Raw genomic sequence first — 17,398 nt, 5'->3', positions numbered from 1 at the left:
TGGTACACCACTAAGCTCTTTTAATAGCTTTGGGTGTATTCCATCAGGTCCCATTGACTTATTTGTCTTTACTTTTGACAGTTGAAATAGAACCTCTTCCTCTGTAAACTCACGTGTAATAAATGACTCATTTATCCTTTTTCTTAACTGAGGTCCCTTTCCTTCATTTTCATCTGTAAATACCGAACAAAAATATTCATTGAGGCAGTCAGCTAGACCTTTATCCTCATCTACATACCTTCCTTCTTTTGTTTTTAATCTAACTAATCCTTGTTTTACTTTTCTTTTCTCATTTATGTATCTAAAAAAGGTTTTGTCCCCCTTTTTTACTGACTGTGCTATTTTCTCTTCTGTGTGTGATTTGGAAGCTCTTATAACTTGCTTAGCCTCTTTCTGCCTAATCTTATAGGTCATTCTGTCTTCCTCACTCTGTTTTTTTTTATAATTACTAAATGCTAACTTTTTGTTTTTTACTATTTTGGCTACATCTGTGGAGTACCACAGTGGTTTCTTGAATTTTTTGCTTTTACTGACAAGCCTAATGCAATTTTCTGTTGCCTTCAGTAGTGCAACTTTTAAATAATCCCATTTCTTTTGGACTCCATTTAAATTGCTCCAGTCTGATAATGACTCCTTTACACATATTCTAATTTTGGAAAAGTCTGTTTTTCTAAAGTCTAAAACTTTTGTTTTTGTGGTGTGTGACTCAGTCACTGTTCTTATATTAAACCACACTGACTGATGATCACTGGATCCTAAACTTGCACCTACAGTAATATCTGATACCAAATCTCCATTTGTTAACACTAAATCTAGTATGGCCTCTTTACGAGTTGGCTCCTCAACAACTTGTTTTAGAGACAATCCCAGTAGGGAGTTTAGAATATGTGTGCTCCTGGCACAAGTAGCTATTTTTGTTTTCCAATTTACATCAGGAAGATTAAAGTCACCCATGATGATAACTTCCCCCTTCATTGTCATTTTAGCTATTTCTTCAACTAGTAGATTATCTAACTCTTCAATTTGTCCTGGGGGCCTATAAATCACACCTACACGAGTTACTGTGTGATTACCAAATTCTAATGTAACCCAAACTGACTCTATGTTCGCCTCACTAACCTTTATTAGGCTAGATTTTATGCTATTCTTTACATACAGGGCCACCCCTCCCCCTTTCTTGCCTTCCCTGTCTTTTCTATATAAAGAGTACCCTGGTATTGCTATGTCCCAGTCATTTTTCTCATTATACCATGTCTCAGTAACAGCGACTAAATCTACACTATCAGTTGCCATTATTGCCACAAGTTCATGGATCTTATTCCCTAAACTGCGAGCATTTGTAGACATGACTCTAAGCTTATCATTTTTTAACACACTTGCTACAGGCACCTTCTGTCCTTGTTTTGGGGGACAATTGGATTGATGTTTTATCACCCTTTTGCCCCCCCCCCAGTTTAAATACATCCTAGCAAAACCTCTGAACTGCTCACTGAGAACATTTGTTCCCTTTTGAGAAAGATGCAAACCATCTTTTTTGTACAGTTTATTTCCATTCCAAACAGAGCTACCATGAGCAAAAAAGCCAAAAGCCAAAGCCAAATCCTTGCTCCCGACACCATTCACCAAGCCACAAGTTAAAGTCCCTAATACGCATCCGCCTGTCATTCTGAGTGTTATGCACAGGCAGAACTTCAGAGAATGACAATGTGGAAGCAACCTGCCGTATATCATTGGCAAAAACACTAAAAACTTCCTTAACTTGACCTCCTCAGACTTTGCAACTCACTTCACTCACAAGATCTCTACAATCAGGGAATAGATCTCTCATCTTTCTTCTTCCCCTTACAATACTTACCCATAACTTCACTCCCTCTGCTGTTCTATGTTCATTCGCACCCGCTACAGTGGAAGAGGTTTCTGCTCTGCCCCAGTCCTCCCGCCCCACCACCTGCTCCCTAGATCCAATTATCTTGCATCTCATCCGTACTCTGTCTTATTCTCTTTCTCTACCTCTCACTAAAATTCTCAATCTATCTCTCCTCTGGCATATTTCCATCACCGTTGACAGGAGCTCGAAACCAGGCACAATTAGATCACAAGGGAGGGGTGCACAAGACAGGTTGATGCCTGCATTCGTAAAAAACACTGGACGTCTGGAGGCACCAACACCCAAGCACATGAGACTTTACATTCTATTCAGCCCCACATGACACCTACTCTCAAATAGACAACATATTGCTTAACGGAACCGGCCTAGCAAAAACGACTCACTCAGAGATTAACAGTATTACGTGGTCTGACCATGCAGATATTGCAGTCAGCCTTGGCAAGCTCAAATACTCGTCCAGTTGTACTTGGAAACTAAACAATAGCTTACTCAATGATGAGGATATATGTCGAAACACTAGCAAGGCCCTTAGTGAATATTTCACTCTCAATGCCACATCGGAGTTAGATCCAACTGCCTTATGCCCACAAATTGGTCATACGGAGACACTTTATTAAAATAGGAAAAAATAGGAAAAAATGCAACACGCAGCTATTGCAGGACCTGCAGTTCGCTTTATGTAAAGCGGAACAACAACACAAAACCCACCGAATCCAAACTTATAGAGATAAACGTCCTTAGGCATTCCAGAAAAGAACTATCTCTAGAGGGTGTAGCCCGCTCCATAAGATGGTCCAAACGTCTGTTTTATGAAAAATCTAATAAAATGGACACCCTCTTGGCACAGGCTCTAAAGCCTACATGAGGGTTTAAACACATAACCAAAATCTACACAGGGAGAGGCGACATGGTCACATCACCAGATTATATAAATAAAGTTTTCACAAGCTACTATTTAAAATTGTACAATCATACTCCCCAATGAGACAGAACAAACTCCACATATTCAGAGGAGTTACGATCCTTCCTTGCTAATACACCCTTACCGATAGTAAAGGGGGATGAGGCTGAGGTGCTGGGGGCGCCCGTGAGCAACAAAGCAACAAAAAGCAACAAAGACCAGACCCAGACGACTACTACAAGAAATTTCAGAAGGACCTCGTTTCACACCTAACTAGCCTTTATAATCATTCAGTACAGAGGAGCACTCCGGACTCAGTAAGATGTCATCCTACTCCCCAAACCAGATAGGGATGACACAACAGCTTCGAATTATAGACCAATCTCCTTGATCAATGCGAATTTAAAAATATTTGCTAAAATTCTAGCCGCCAATCTCAATCCGCTTCTTCCACGTATGATTCACCCAGACCAGGAAGGATTTATGCCAAGCAGACAATTATATAAAAACACCCATCGGAGAGTGGTGATGTGTGGTACATGGCTAAGACAGGAAAGCCTTCCCCTGGCACTAACATTAGATGCAGAGAAGGCCTTCGAAAGAGTACAATGGCCATATCTATTTAGCCTGCTTGAATCCCTGGGTTTCCCAGAGCCATATGTTAAGGCGATACAGGCCTTATATGCAGGAGTGCAAGATCAAACGATAATCACCGTATTGAGGAGGGTGCCATTCATGTTCAGTAATGGAACCTAGCAGGGATGCCCACTGCTCCCTCTTCTGTTTGCAATTTCCCTGGAGCCACGCCTACAGGCTATTAGGCAAAATCCACACATACAGGGGGTGACAATAGTGGGCCAACAATTTAAGGTGTATAAATACAAACAAATGGTGAGCCGCATTTGGTAATTAAAAGGATTATACATAAAATCAACGGCGGAGGATAATTGTGAGATGTATCTTTAACAAAGAAATGTACAATAGTGTAATATTGTAAGAATTGCAGTAGATATAAAGACAGTGCCAATAGAACACTCACACTTTCCAGAGCTTCAATTAGCTCTAATATTGCACACCAGGCCGGATCAATCCCCATCCAAGGATATGATGTCAGATCTTGAGCAGCAGTTTGTAATATATGTGGAGGGAAGCACAGAGAGGAAAACAAATGGTGTAGTCCAATTATAAAATGAACATATTATACAGGTTAGTATTCTAATTACAATTTCCAGAGTGTGAAGCTGCTCTGGTATGGAACACTTGGGTGGAATGATCCCCACCTATGGATCTGATGGATATCCATGGAGCCAGGTGAAAATAAAAACAGAAATCTGTTACTTACTTAAAAAAAGTACTTTATTAAAACAATAAAAGTGATAAAAAGGGTACTAACAAACAAAACTATAAATGTATACCAATACACAGTGAATTTGAAAGTAAAAAAACCTCACTTGACGCGAGACGCTATGGCAGAGACTGTAAGGGGTTAGAGAACACAATGCTTCAGAGATATGCCCACCTTTATGTTGATAATGAGATAGTCACATGGGTGTAGGAACCCACAAAAATCTGGGGGGGGACAGCATTTTTTGCTCGCCGGGTATATTCTTATTCAGTAAACTGGGAGTTGTTTATAACGTTAAATTTTAAGAGTGTGTGTGTGTGTGTGTGTGTGAAATATCTCACAACAAAAAAATATGCAAAAGGAACAGTTCTTTATTTATCAGGTCACAGAAATTAACCAAACGTTTGGCATATATTTCAGTTATTCCACTTAAAACTAGTGGTAATAATACTTTAAGTAATGCACTATTGCCTGATTTTAACAAAACAAAAGATCTTGTATAAATACAATTAAATACTATAACTATATAAATAGAAACAATATTCTCAAAAGATCTTGTATAAATACAATTAAATACTATAACTATATAAATAGACCCAATATTCTCAAAAGATACTGTATAAATACAATTAAATACTATAACTATATAAATAGACCCAATATTCTCAAAAGATACTGTATAAATACAATTAAATACTATAACTATATAAATAGAAACAATTTTCTAACTGCAGACAGGGTGAGAACCTCCAAGCACCACAACCACTGCAGCGTACTTCAGCTAACTAGGTGCAAGGTAGCTGTTCCTGTAAATATGTGCCTGCCACTGCCAGCTCACACATTAAAGAACACAAGTTTTTAAAATCCAAAAACTTTTTTGCGGCGATCACAACACATTGCAAATTCCTTTGCTATGGCTTCAATGTCTAGTTTATCCATTATGTCTCTATGGATGTTGCATATAGCAACATGGTTCAAACGTTTCTGGGTCATTGGGGACCTTAACCAGGTTTTTAATCTACGCAGTGCACTAAAACTTCTCTCAGCTTCACAGGAAGAAGCAGGAATAGTTATTAGGATTCTGACAATTTTTTCTACTTGAGAGAAAAAGCATCTTTCTCTGGCAGGCATCTTTCGCAAAATGTCTACAACCTCAGAGACTGAAGTGTACTTGTAAACACTTGATAAGGTGGTTATCTGGGCAGAGAGAAGATGATATTCAATCTCTGGATACTGGGGAAGAACATCACTAGCTTGTCCTGTTAACAGATAATTTTCCAGTTTTTCATATACAAGTAAGCCTTCTTGGTCAAAGCGCTGCATTAACTGTGTCAATATAATATCCATTATTTGGAAATATTGAGGACAATAGTATTCCTTCACAGTCTTTGCATGAAATTGTTCAGTTGGCCCATGTTGAAGACGTTTAGGAATGTTAGGTTGTCTTGGTACAGTAACCTCTTTTAGCTGGTATTTTTCCACTAAATTAATAGTGGTAGCAAGAACTCTTTCAAAGGACGTGTCACATCGTAACTTTTGTATAGCATCATGGGTCCGTTGTACACTTGCTAAAAGTCCTGATATAGTTTGTTCTCTGCCTTGCAAGGCTACATTCAGGCATTCTAAGATCTCCATGACGCTAAGAGAGATTTGAAGACCTAGTAGAGTTTTCCCTTGCCTAAACTGTTGTAGTAGGCCACGTGCACGTGGATTTATATCTCCACTACTTCTGGTATTTGCAATTTCTTCAAGTGTTTCCAAAATCAGCTGGTAATTATCCAGAACTTTTTTCACAGGCTTCACTCTAACAGTCCAGCGTGTTGGGCACAATGGTTTAATATGCAAGACTTTAATAGGCCCTTCAGCTTCACGATGCACAATTTCTGAAAATGTGTTTCTACATTTCATAGATTGCCCAAAGAGTTTGCCAAGATCTTGCACACACATAAGTGCATCTTCCATTATTGGACATTGATGTGCTGCGGCCTGAATAACTAAATTTGTGCAATGTGCACCGCAATGGACATAAATGGCAAGTGGTTGTTCTTGCTTGATTAATGCCTGGGCACCATGATATTTACCAGCCATATTTGAAGCTCCATCATATGTTTGCCCTCTCAACATTGACATACAAAGCCCATTACGGCATAAAGCATCCTTGACAATCTGTGCGATTGCAGATCCACTTGTTTCATCAACTTGATATAGGCCTATGAAGTCCTCATGTGGGTACAAGTCTTCATCAACATAGCGGATACAGAAACTTTCTTGTTCTTGACCAGATATATCTTGTGTGCCATCAACAATAATTGCAAAGGCATTATTCCCAATCTGTTTCCGAATAAGGCGTAATACGGTGTGAGACAATAACTTCAAAATCTCATTTTGAATGTCGGGACTCATGTATTCTGCTTTGTGTGATATCCAATTTTTTAGATAAGACACATCATCTGCTCGTGCAAGCAGAAACTGTTTAAAATTGCCATCATTGTCTTCATGGCCACGAAGAGGGAGACCTTGTTTTGCCAACAGGGCTATTGTTTGTACTATCTTGATGAGACACAGCCATGCATCATTCTGTTGCTGTTGAATTTGTAGTGAAAGCTGAGTATTAATGGGTTGCGAATCTTTATGATGCAATAGTTGCTTCATGGAATATGTATGAGCAGAACAACTCTGATGTTTTTTAAACTTTTCAATAGCTTTTTTCCAATTTTTAAAGCCTACACACACAAATGCTGGCTCAGTGTTCTTTTCGAGTTGAGTCAGATTCAGGACAGCTGCTTTAGCACAGTAGAAACATAGTACCCCTTCAAGAGTAAAACTATAGTGCAGCCATGGAAAGCTTTGGAACCAGCACTCTTGAAAATGTAGAACACGCTTCTTTGCCTTTTGCGTTACAATGGTCTGAGCTGGAATTGTTTTGTAGTCTGGTTGATTTGGTACCACTGCCGCTCGTAATGTTTTCTCATCATCAGCTGGAAGATAAATGCATTTTCCTTTCGTGTAGGTTTTAGATTTACTATGAACATCTTCTACAGTTTTGATTGCAGGACCACACGCATGGTCTTCCTCACCATCACTACTTGAGTCACTCATGAGGCCAACTGCTTCTAAAGACACTGTCTCAGCATATTCCTTTTCTGGCTCAACAAAATGATGCCTGACTGGTGATTTAGTGATCTCTTTTTGTTGACATGCTTCTGAGCTTGATGAGGATGTATTTGCTTTACTAGGCTTTGTAAAAAACTTGCGGATATCCATTCTGACTTTCTTCACTCAAACTGACTTTTAAGCATAAACTAAGGTTCTAGAAAAGACAAATTATAAAGAAGAATGATAATACTGAATGATAACAAAAGATTTAAGAATAACATTAACTTTTTAGTTTCTCTACAATAATTTGTTTATTATATCTAGCCCATTTTCTGACATAGCATCTTTAACCTAGTGCGTGTTCCAGAATTACTGCTAGTTGCCCCCCCGGCAGCCGGCATACGTGACTTAGGCAGTCTGGAACTGTTCTAGGCATAAAATACATCTGTCATCTTAGCACACAGCGCACTGGTGACAGATGTAATGACATTCTCCCTTGCAGGTAGCGCTCCCAGTGCTGCCTGAATAGGAAAGCCTAGCTTTCCACTCCCTCCCTCCCACCTCACTTATGCAGATCCGTATCTCAAGCCAATAAATCAAACTATTAAAGGACCACTCCAGGCACCCAGACCACTTCAGCTTAATGAAGTGGTCTGGGTGCCAGGTCCAGCTAGGGTTAACCCATTTAGAGAAACTGCTATGTTTAGAAATGGGTTAATCCAGCCCTCAAAGCCTCTAGTGGCTGTCTCTTTAACAGCCGCTAGAGGCGCTTGCGTGATTCTCACTGTGAAAATCACAGTGAGAGCACGCAAGCGTCCATAGGAAAGCATTGATAATGCTTTCCTATGAGACCGGCTGAATGCGCGTGCAGCTCTTGCCGCGCGTGCGCATTCAGCCGAATGGGAGGAGAGGAGGAGAAGAGCTCCCCGCCCGGCGCTGGAATAAAAGGTAAGTGTTTCCTCTCCCCAGAGCCAGGCGGGAGGGGGACCCTGAGGGTGGGGGCACCCTCAGGGCACTATAGTGCCAGGAAAACGAGTATGTTTTCCTGGCACTATAGTGGTCCTTTAAAGCAATCCAGAGAGGGTAATCTGAAGAGCACTATCCAGCAGTAAAAATCAACCCACATAGCATTAGTAAAAATCAACAAATCAAGCAATGCTGAAATGTTAGTTGATTTTTACTGATGCTCTGATAGCATCAGTAAAAATTAACCGACATATAGCATTAATAAAAATTAACCGACATATAGCATTAGTAGAAATAAACCGACATATAGCATTAGTAAAAATACACCCACATGGCACCAGTAAAAATTAACCGGTATAGAAGCAGTAAAAATAAACCCACATGGCAGCAGTAAAAATTAACCGGTATAGCAGCAGTAAAAACAAACCCACATGGCATCAGTAAAAATTAACCGGTATAGCAGCAGTAAAAACAAACCCACATGGCATCAGTAAAAATTAACCGGTATAGCAGCAGTAAAAATAAACCCACATGGCATCAGTAAAAATAAACCCACATGGCATCAGTAAAAATAAACTGGTATAGCAGCAGTAAAAATTAACCGGTATAGCAGCAGTAAAAATAAACCCACATGGCATCAGTAAAAATTAACCGGTATAGCAGCAGTAAAAATAAACCGACATATAGCAGCAGTAAAAATAAACCCACATGGCATCAGTAAAAATAAACCCACATGGCATCAGTAAAAATTAACCGGTATAGCAGCAGTAAAAATTAACCGGTATAGCAGCAGTAAAAATTAACCGGTATAGCAGCAGTAAAAATTAACCGGTATAGCAGCAGTAAAAATTAACCGACATATAGCAGCAGTAAAAATAAACCCACATGGCAGCAGTAAAAATTAACCGGTATAGCAGCAGTAAAAATTAACCGGTATAGCAGCAGTAAAAATAAACTGGTATAGCAGCAGTAAAAATAAACTGGTATAGCAGCAGTAAAAATAAACCCACATGGCATCAGTAAAAATAAACCCACATGGCATCAGTAAAAATTAACCGGTATAGCAGCAGTAAAAATAAACTGGTATAGCAGCAGTAAAAATTAACCGGTATAGCAGCAGTAAAAATAAACTGGTATAGCAGCAGTAAAAATTAACCGGTATAGCAGCAGTAAAAATAAACTGGTAGAGCAGCAGTAAAAATTAACCGGTATAGCAGCAGTAAAAATAAACCCACATGGCATCAGTAAAAATTAACCGGTATAGCAGCAGTAAAAATAAACCGACATATAGCAGCAGTAAAAATAAACCCACATGGCATCAGTAAAAATAAACCCACATGGCATCAGTAAAAATAAACCCACATGGCATCAGTAAAAATAAACCCACATGGCATCAGTAAAAATAAACCCACATGGCAGCAGTAAAAATTAACCGGTATAGCAGCAGTAAAAATTAACCGGTATAGCAGCAGTAAAAATTAACCGACATATAGCAGCAGTAAAAATAAACCCACATGGCAGCAGTAAAAATTAACCGGTATAGCAGCAGTAAAAATTAACCGGTATAGCATTACTAAAAAAACAAAGTATGGGCTAAACTGCATTGTGTTTTACAGTCACAGGGGAGAAAAATGCTATATAATATAATGTTTTTTTTTATATATTGTTAGAATAGGGGCCACTAGTCTTGAGAAGCAACAGGAATTACCATGCTACATAAAACAGTATATTATTGCTAATGCTACACAAAACACAATTATTGCTAATATTTACACATTACTAATTAACACAATTATTGCTAATATTTACACATTACTAATTAACACAATTATTGCTAATATTTACACATTATTTAATTAACACAATTATTGCTAATATTTACACATTATTTAATTAACACAATTATTGCTAATATTTACACATTACTAATTAACACAATTATTGCTAATATTTACACATTATTTAATTAACACAATTATTGCTAATATTTACACATTACTAATTAACACAATTATTGCTAATATTTACACATTACTAATTAACACAATTATTGCTAATATTTACACATTACTAATTAACACAATTATTGCTAATATTTACACATTACTAATTAACACAATTATTGCTAATATTTACACATTACTAATTAACACAATTATTGCTAATATTTACACATTATTTAATTAACACAGCATCATTATAAACATTACTTACCCAGGCTGTGTCTCAGTGGTCCCAGCAGTGCAGGTGAGCCAGCAGCTTTGCTTGGAGAGTTGGAGTTGATTCAACTCAGTTGAAGCCAAGGTTCCTCCCTGACAGGCTGCCACTGGAGTTCAGACATGTGCTGTGCGTCTGCAGCACATTCCGCCCGTGCCACACTGAAACCGGAAGGAGACCCCGGAGTGCCGATCACGCGGTTCCGCCTGTTCGTGTGTAACAGGTACACTGGTGCATTCGGAAGCCGAATCCGAATGCACCGAAATGTCATCAGCGCCGCGGTGTCAGCACTCCGACCGTCTCCTAGACTCCTCGGACAGTCGGACTTCTCTTTTCCTAGTCCTAACCTGGGGGGGATTTCAGCATACCTGTCCCCCCCGCATTATTTCCTGGGGGGGATCCGTCCCCCCCCGTCCCCCCCGCTTCCTACGCCCATGGATAGTCACCTATGAAAGATTGAAGGAACTAGCCCCTTTCCATACTACTTCCGTTATCTTCAAATTAGAGATTATGCAAAGAGGGCAGATGTAAAAGCAGTAGCTACCACTCCATTAACCTTCTTTGAATGGATGCGCTTTGTAGAAAAGCACCCAGCAGAGTCAATTTCACTCCTATATGGCCACATTGGCTCTGAAGCTAAAGAACCATGACTAAACTTCGATACATGGATCAGTGGGAGGCTGACCTGGGCAGGATATATGAAAGGCATGTGCTAAATCCTTCATATATGGCATATGTATCGCCAGGAATAGTCCTTTAAGACCCTATTTAGATGGTACACTACCCCGGTCAAACAACAACACATGAGATTGAGCCCCACAGACACATGCTGGCGTATGTGTGGAGACAAGGGAAGCTATATCCACATACGGTGGACCCGCCCCAACGTGAGGGAATTCTGGGGGAAGGTGGTGGACCTGGAGCATAGAAGTGGATTAACGCATAAGTGCCCCCACTCGAGCTAGTAATTGCCAAAATTAGGGAAAAATTACCTTATGGATAAACTGACAGCCCAAATGAGAAACTCTCTGAAAACCTTCTACAAAGTATGGGACCAATGGGAAACACATACTTAACAACTTGCACTATGAACGAGCATGCCATGGAGATGCCACATCTGTACATTTTCCGGTGCTGCAGGGTTAGTTCTTTTAATGTATCAGTCATTTTAATTTTAACTTTTATTTGTGCAATCCACTCAGCTAAACACAGGGGTACGGATAGAGTGCCTCCTTATACTAGCACAGTCTATGTCAGAAAAAATATACGTACCTCAATGTTGATATTAAAGCACATAAAACTCTTCGGGGGAAGGGTACGGAGAACACTATGTACTGTGCATTACTTACAATATGGAAAAGTGGATTGTAAATGTTTTATTGTTAATTGAAACAGGCAATATGTATCTCAACTGAAGACTGCATATGTAATATTAACACTTGCCAATAAATAAAGAATAAAATAAAAAAAATAGATAATAAATCCTAAAGAAATTCTAAAATGTGTTGCTGATACTAGTTGTAATATTTTCAAATGTCTTCTTTTGTAGTGGTTTTGTTTTGCTCTAACTGTCTAAGACACTATCACTACACCTCCTACCTCCACAGATGCAGTTGGGAGAAGCAAATAAGGTTTTCCGATGATGTTCCAAAAAATCCCCTGATTTCAACTTAAAACTACTTCTGCTGCTCCTGATTTTTCATTAACACAAAATTGCAAAAGGAAAACAATTATCATTTGTGTTTGATACTGTGAATGTACAAACGTAATCAATAATATACTTGAGCCAAAGCTGCTCTTTGGCATGTGATCTTTTCCAGAATAAAGAAGCCTATATATTTTATATATTTTAACATGATTCAGTTGGTTGTCATGTTGCTGCTATGTGCAAAAAGTGTTTTTGGGAAAATCATATCGCACTGCTAGAATGGCCCTGACCTGAATTCAATAGAAAAACTGTGGAGCCGATTAAATAAACGTGCTAGCCAGAAGCAGCCAAAGAATAAAAGACAATTGATAGAAGCAATCATAGAATTGTGGTTTCACAGTATAGCACTTGGTTCATTCCATGGAACACAGTTGTAATTCTGTAAAATGTAAAAAATGAGAATTTATGAAATATGCTTTACCATAGTTTTTTTTTTTTTGCTTTATCGTTGTTTTTTTGTGCATAACTTCTTTTAAAATACATTTTTGTTTTCAAATACCGTAGTTTTTATTGAAACATTTAAAATGTTATATTACAATGAACAATCAATATGAAACAAATAAAAAATTACATTTTTAGTTTTTAAATAGTTTTTTATTGAAAAATGTAATATTTTATAATGTAATGAATAATCAATATAAAGTGTGTTGCATTCATTACATTCTGCAGCACTAAATTAGCTTTCTAATCATATATAATGTAATGTTTTTGGTATTAAACTAAAAAAGACTGACATTATAAGCCATCAAACCTCAGAAATGCGCATTTTCCAAAAGGTTTCCACAAATGTTGCCACTAGTGTACATTAATAATCTAATTTTGACAACATAGAATTGGCTTAGCAAAAATGCCTAATATTGCTAGGCTAGGCAATATTGTAAATGCTTTTGCAGTGCTGCACACTACTACATTTTGCCCCATGGATGATGTTCAGCAGAGTGGGACCGTCACATGGAGAAGCATCCCAAATAAAATTGAAATTTTGGGAAAGTTTGTCAAGTCAGACTTAACAATTGTGCAGCTCACAAATCTAGTATATTTGCATATGTCAAGTGTGGTGAAGTGGGGTGTATTTGTGCATACGTCCTAACAGTCCTGGTTTTGGTGGGACAGTTCTGAATTTGGGGCAGCAGAGATCAAGTCATAATGCAAGCATACCATTAGAGGGTTTGCTCTGTACAAGCTGTACTGAGGGCATGCACCCCATGGGAAGAGCACTTTAACAAAGACATTCTTTTTTTCTTCAAGTTTTGGTCTTCCTCAGCTTTCTGTATTACAAAGTCTTCTGTCTCCACCAGCTTTCCTTGCCTTGTATGTCCCAGTTCCATGCATCCCACAGATCTCCTCCTGCTTCCTGTGTACCCAAACTTCTGCCTCATCCAGCTTTCTGTCTACCTCTGCCTTTAGTGTCCTCAAACTTTGTGTTCCAGTGTATCGTCTCCATGTTTGGGTCTTCCCCCGTCCTTCTGTTTCCCCCAACTTTCTGTGACCCCCAGCTTTCTGTCTTCCCCACCTTCATGTGTCTCCCAGCCTGTTGTCTTCCTCAGCCTTGTAGCAGCACTATATGGAAGACAAAGAGTTTGATTGGTGCTGACAATTATGATGGGCCTAATAACTGAATGTTATTGACAGAAATCACTAAAACAGTCATACCTCCCAAGTGTTGTGTATCTGGTGCAGTAGGTGCCGGAGTGAAAATCATGAGATGCATTTCTAAGAATACACATACCCTACGCTAGTCTCTCGCTTTCATCTATCAACCAAACCAACATCTCCAAACATTGGTGTCCTGTGAAGTGGGACATCAGCAGGTGGGGTAAAAAGAGGTGGGCTAGAGATACCAATCACATCACTGGAAATGCGCAAAGGGGTAGACATAGACCCACCAAGATAGGGGACAGGTCTGACCGTAAATACATCATTAGTAAGAAGAGAAGGAGAGTAGTGGACAAGTGGGACCTGTGGCACACCAGGGAATTAGAAAGTGTAGAGCTGGCACATCATTAGATGGGTTAATGCCAATCCAACAGGCCAGACAAATAAGGGCTGCCTGCCAATCCAAGAGGCCAGACAAATAAGGGCAGGCTATGCAGACAGTGCTGTTTAACCCCTTAATGACACAACTTCTGGAATAAAAGGGAATCATGACGGAATATATCCGTCGTCTGTCCTTAAGGGGTTAAGTACCCAGAGTTTGGCATGAACCCATCTAACAATGTGCCAGCTCTACACTTTCAAATTCCCTGGTGTGCCAAAGGGCCCACTTGTCCTCTACTCTCCTTCCCTTCTTACTAATTATGTATGTATATATATATATATATATATATATATATATATATATGTGTGTGTGTGTGTGTGTGTGTGTGTTACATAGAGCATATACAGGCAACTACAATAACACACCAAAATATATAAAAAATAAAGATAAGTGCATGTATTTGCTTATTTGATTGTACTAATTTGCATATGTATTACTTGCAAATCAACACATCTCTCGTCAACCAACAGAGGGAGCTGCAGAGTCATCACAAGGTCTTTACATCATGTCCCTTCTCATACACTGAGTGATGAAGCTGGGCTGCTGCAGACACAGAACATAGACCTCAGCAATGGGATAAGTTTAGGTACAGTTGTATGAGCGGCTGGAAAGTTAACCTCATAGCTGCAATATTGTGTGTGTGGGAGGGGGGGGGTGTAGATTTTCCCTTTATAACACCCTCCCACCCCCCCCACACACACACACACCAACTTATTTTTGAGGACACCCAACAACCATGGCTATGATAATGACAATGTGACACATTGATCATACAAACCATTAAAGTAACTGAGACAATAAGCAACCTTGCATGAGATGGACTAACTTTACCTCTAGTGTCATGTCAAATAAGGCCAATGGGTAGATTAAAACAGACAGCGTCTTTACGTATCCTGGGAGCACCAGGAACACAGCATCCGCTGCTGGTCGGAACAAGTGCATCCACAGGACATGTGTCTATTTATTTACCATTCAATGCTGCTCACTGACAGCTCTAGTAACCTCACATCCCTCAGTGCTAACCAATGGATGGGTTCAAGTGACACGTGAAAGGGATAAAGTTGAATATAAATGATGTAGGGAAGGAATAAGTGAGAATATTAGTGTCAAGGATCAGTCATTACTGACATATCCATGCCTAAACCTTAAAGCTATTAGAATCCATATCTAAGAAACAGAGTGGATGAGTCCCTTAACCGAGACCTGAGAATGGAATTGAACATTGTAAGCCAAAGTTTGCTAAACTGGACTTAGAAATATGTGTGTATGCGATTTAATTTGCAATTAGGATATTTTGGCCTAATATTTCCAACACTATGTAGTGAATACAGCCTTTAGGTGCCCAATTAGCTAAATTAACAATTCAAAATACATATATATTAGACCTAAAGGGATCTAACAGTGATTTGTTTACTAGACGTGACATATTAATACAGCTCATGTCTGCCTGAAGGAAAATTGTAAATAGGTTATATGTGAAAAAACAACAAGGCAAACATACTTGATAAAACAAATACCTAAAAAAAAAAAGAATAGACTGGCATTTTGTGCAAATTTTAGATACGAACAGGGCAATCACACCTCTTTATGTAATCTACTAGATCTAACATAAATAACTGGATAATGTTTGTTAAGTGGCAATAGGAAATTATCAATATTTCTGGAATTCAGCTATTAATTAAGATCTTCAGAAAATAACAGGCTGATTGTATCTGATCTAATAGACATGGGGCAAGCATACCCCAAACACATTATTGTGAATAATACCCAGTACATGCAAGATATAACAAAATAAAGAGGGCTGGATTCTCTTAGCAGAGGAAAGGGGTTTACTTTTTACTGAATAGCAATTTTCCCATTGACGTCAACTGGGCAATTGCTATTCTCTAGGCATAGTGAACCATTACTCTGCTAGAGAATCCAGCCCTTAATCTAGTGTTCTCACTAGCAAACCCAATCCCCCAAAACAAATCAAACAAACAAAAAAAATAGCTGATCAAAACTGCATTCATTATTTTATTTTATCATATCTATTTATACAATATTTTGTTAATATTATTAATGGACACTATAGTTACCAAAGCAACTTTAACTTAATGAAGCGATTGTGGTGTATAGATCATGCCCCTGCAGTCTCACTACTTAATTTTCTGTTATTTAGGAGTTTAACCACTTAGTTTATGTAGCCCTAGACACACCACCCTGCATGTGACTTACACAGCCTTCCTAAACACTTCCTGTAGAGAGGCATCTAATGTTTACACTTCCTTTATTGTAATTTCTGTTTATTTAGCATTTCTTATCTCTTGTTCTGTTACGAGCTTCCTAGACCCTGCAGGAGCCTCCTGTATTTAATTAAAGTTACATTCATGGAGAAGGAGATAAAAACTTTTAAAGTAAGTTACATCCGATTTAAAAGGAAAACATTTTTATTTAATGCAGGCTGTGTCAGTCACAGCTAGGGGAGATGTGACTAGGGATGCATGAACAGAAACAAAAGTGATTTAACCCCTAGAAAGCAGAGAATTGAGCAGTGAGATTTCAGAGGCATGATCTATACAAAGAACTGCTTCATTTAACTAAAGTTGTTTTGGTGACTATAGTGTCTCTTTAAATATGAGTGTGAGAGATAAAGAATGACACAAGTGGCAAGAAGTTTGGAAGAGATTGGTGATAAAATGGATCATAAAATGGCTCTGGAAATAAACACCGACCTTTGGGTGTCTACAAAAATGTATTCTTATTTGGAAAATGTCATCTTTGAAATAATTATGCAATCCTTTGTTTATTTGAGCTAAAATAAAGTAAATCCAATGCATATGAACCATTACCAAAAGCTGCACAAGTCATTATACCTTCAGACTTTTGGAATGATTCATTTTTAATTACACTAGTTTTGTTAAAATTGTTACAGGCAAAAACGTGAAAATGCTATATATAGCGACAGGGTTCCGTTCCAAAAAATTGATCGGGAAGTGAGGAGTTAAGGGATACCCTGCTCTGGTGCGCTTGTCGATGTTCGGGGAAATTTCCCAGAATAAAGACGAACGCACCAGAGCAGGGAATCCCTCTGATCTATGTTCGGGCAAATTTCCCCAAACATAGATTAGAGGGATTCCCTGCTCTGGTGCGCATGTCTGTGTTCAGGGACATTTCCCTGAACATAGACGAAAGCACAAGAGCAGGGAATCCCTCTAATCTATGCTCGGGGAAATTTCCCCGAACATAGATTAGAGGGA

Source organism: Pelobates fuscus, chromosome 11, assembly GCF_036172605.1.
Source record: "Pelobates fuscus isolate aPelFus1 chromosome 11, aPelFus1.pri, whole genome shotgun sequence".
NCBI classification, from domain to species: Eukaryota; Metazoa; Chordata; class Amphibia; order Anura; family Pelobatidae; genus Pelobates; species Pelobates fuscus.
This window is presented reverse-complemented; position numbering follows the sequence as displayed.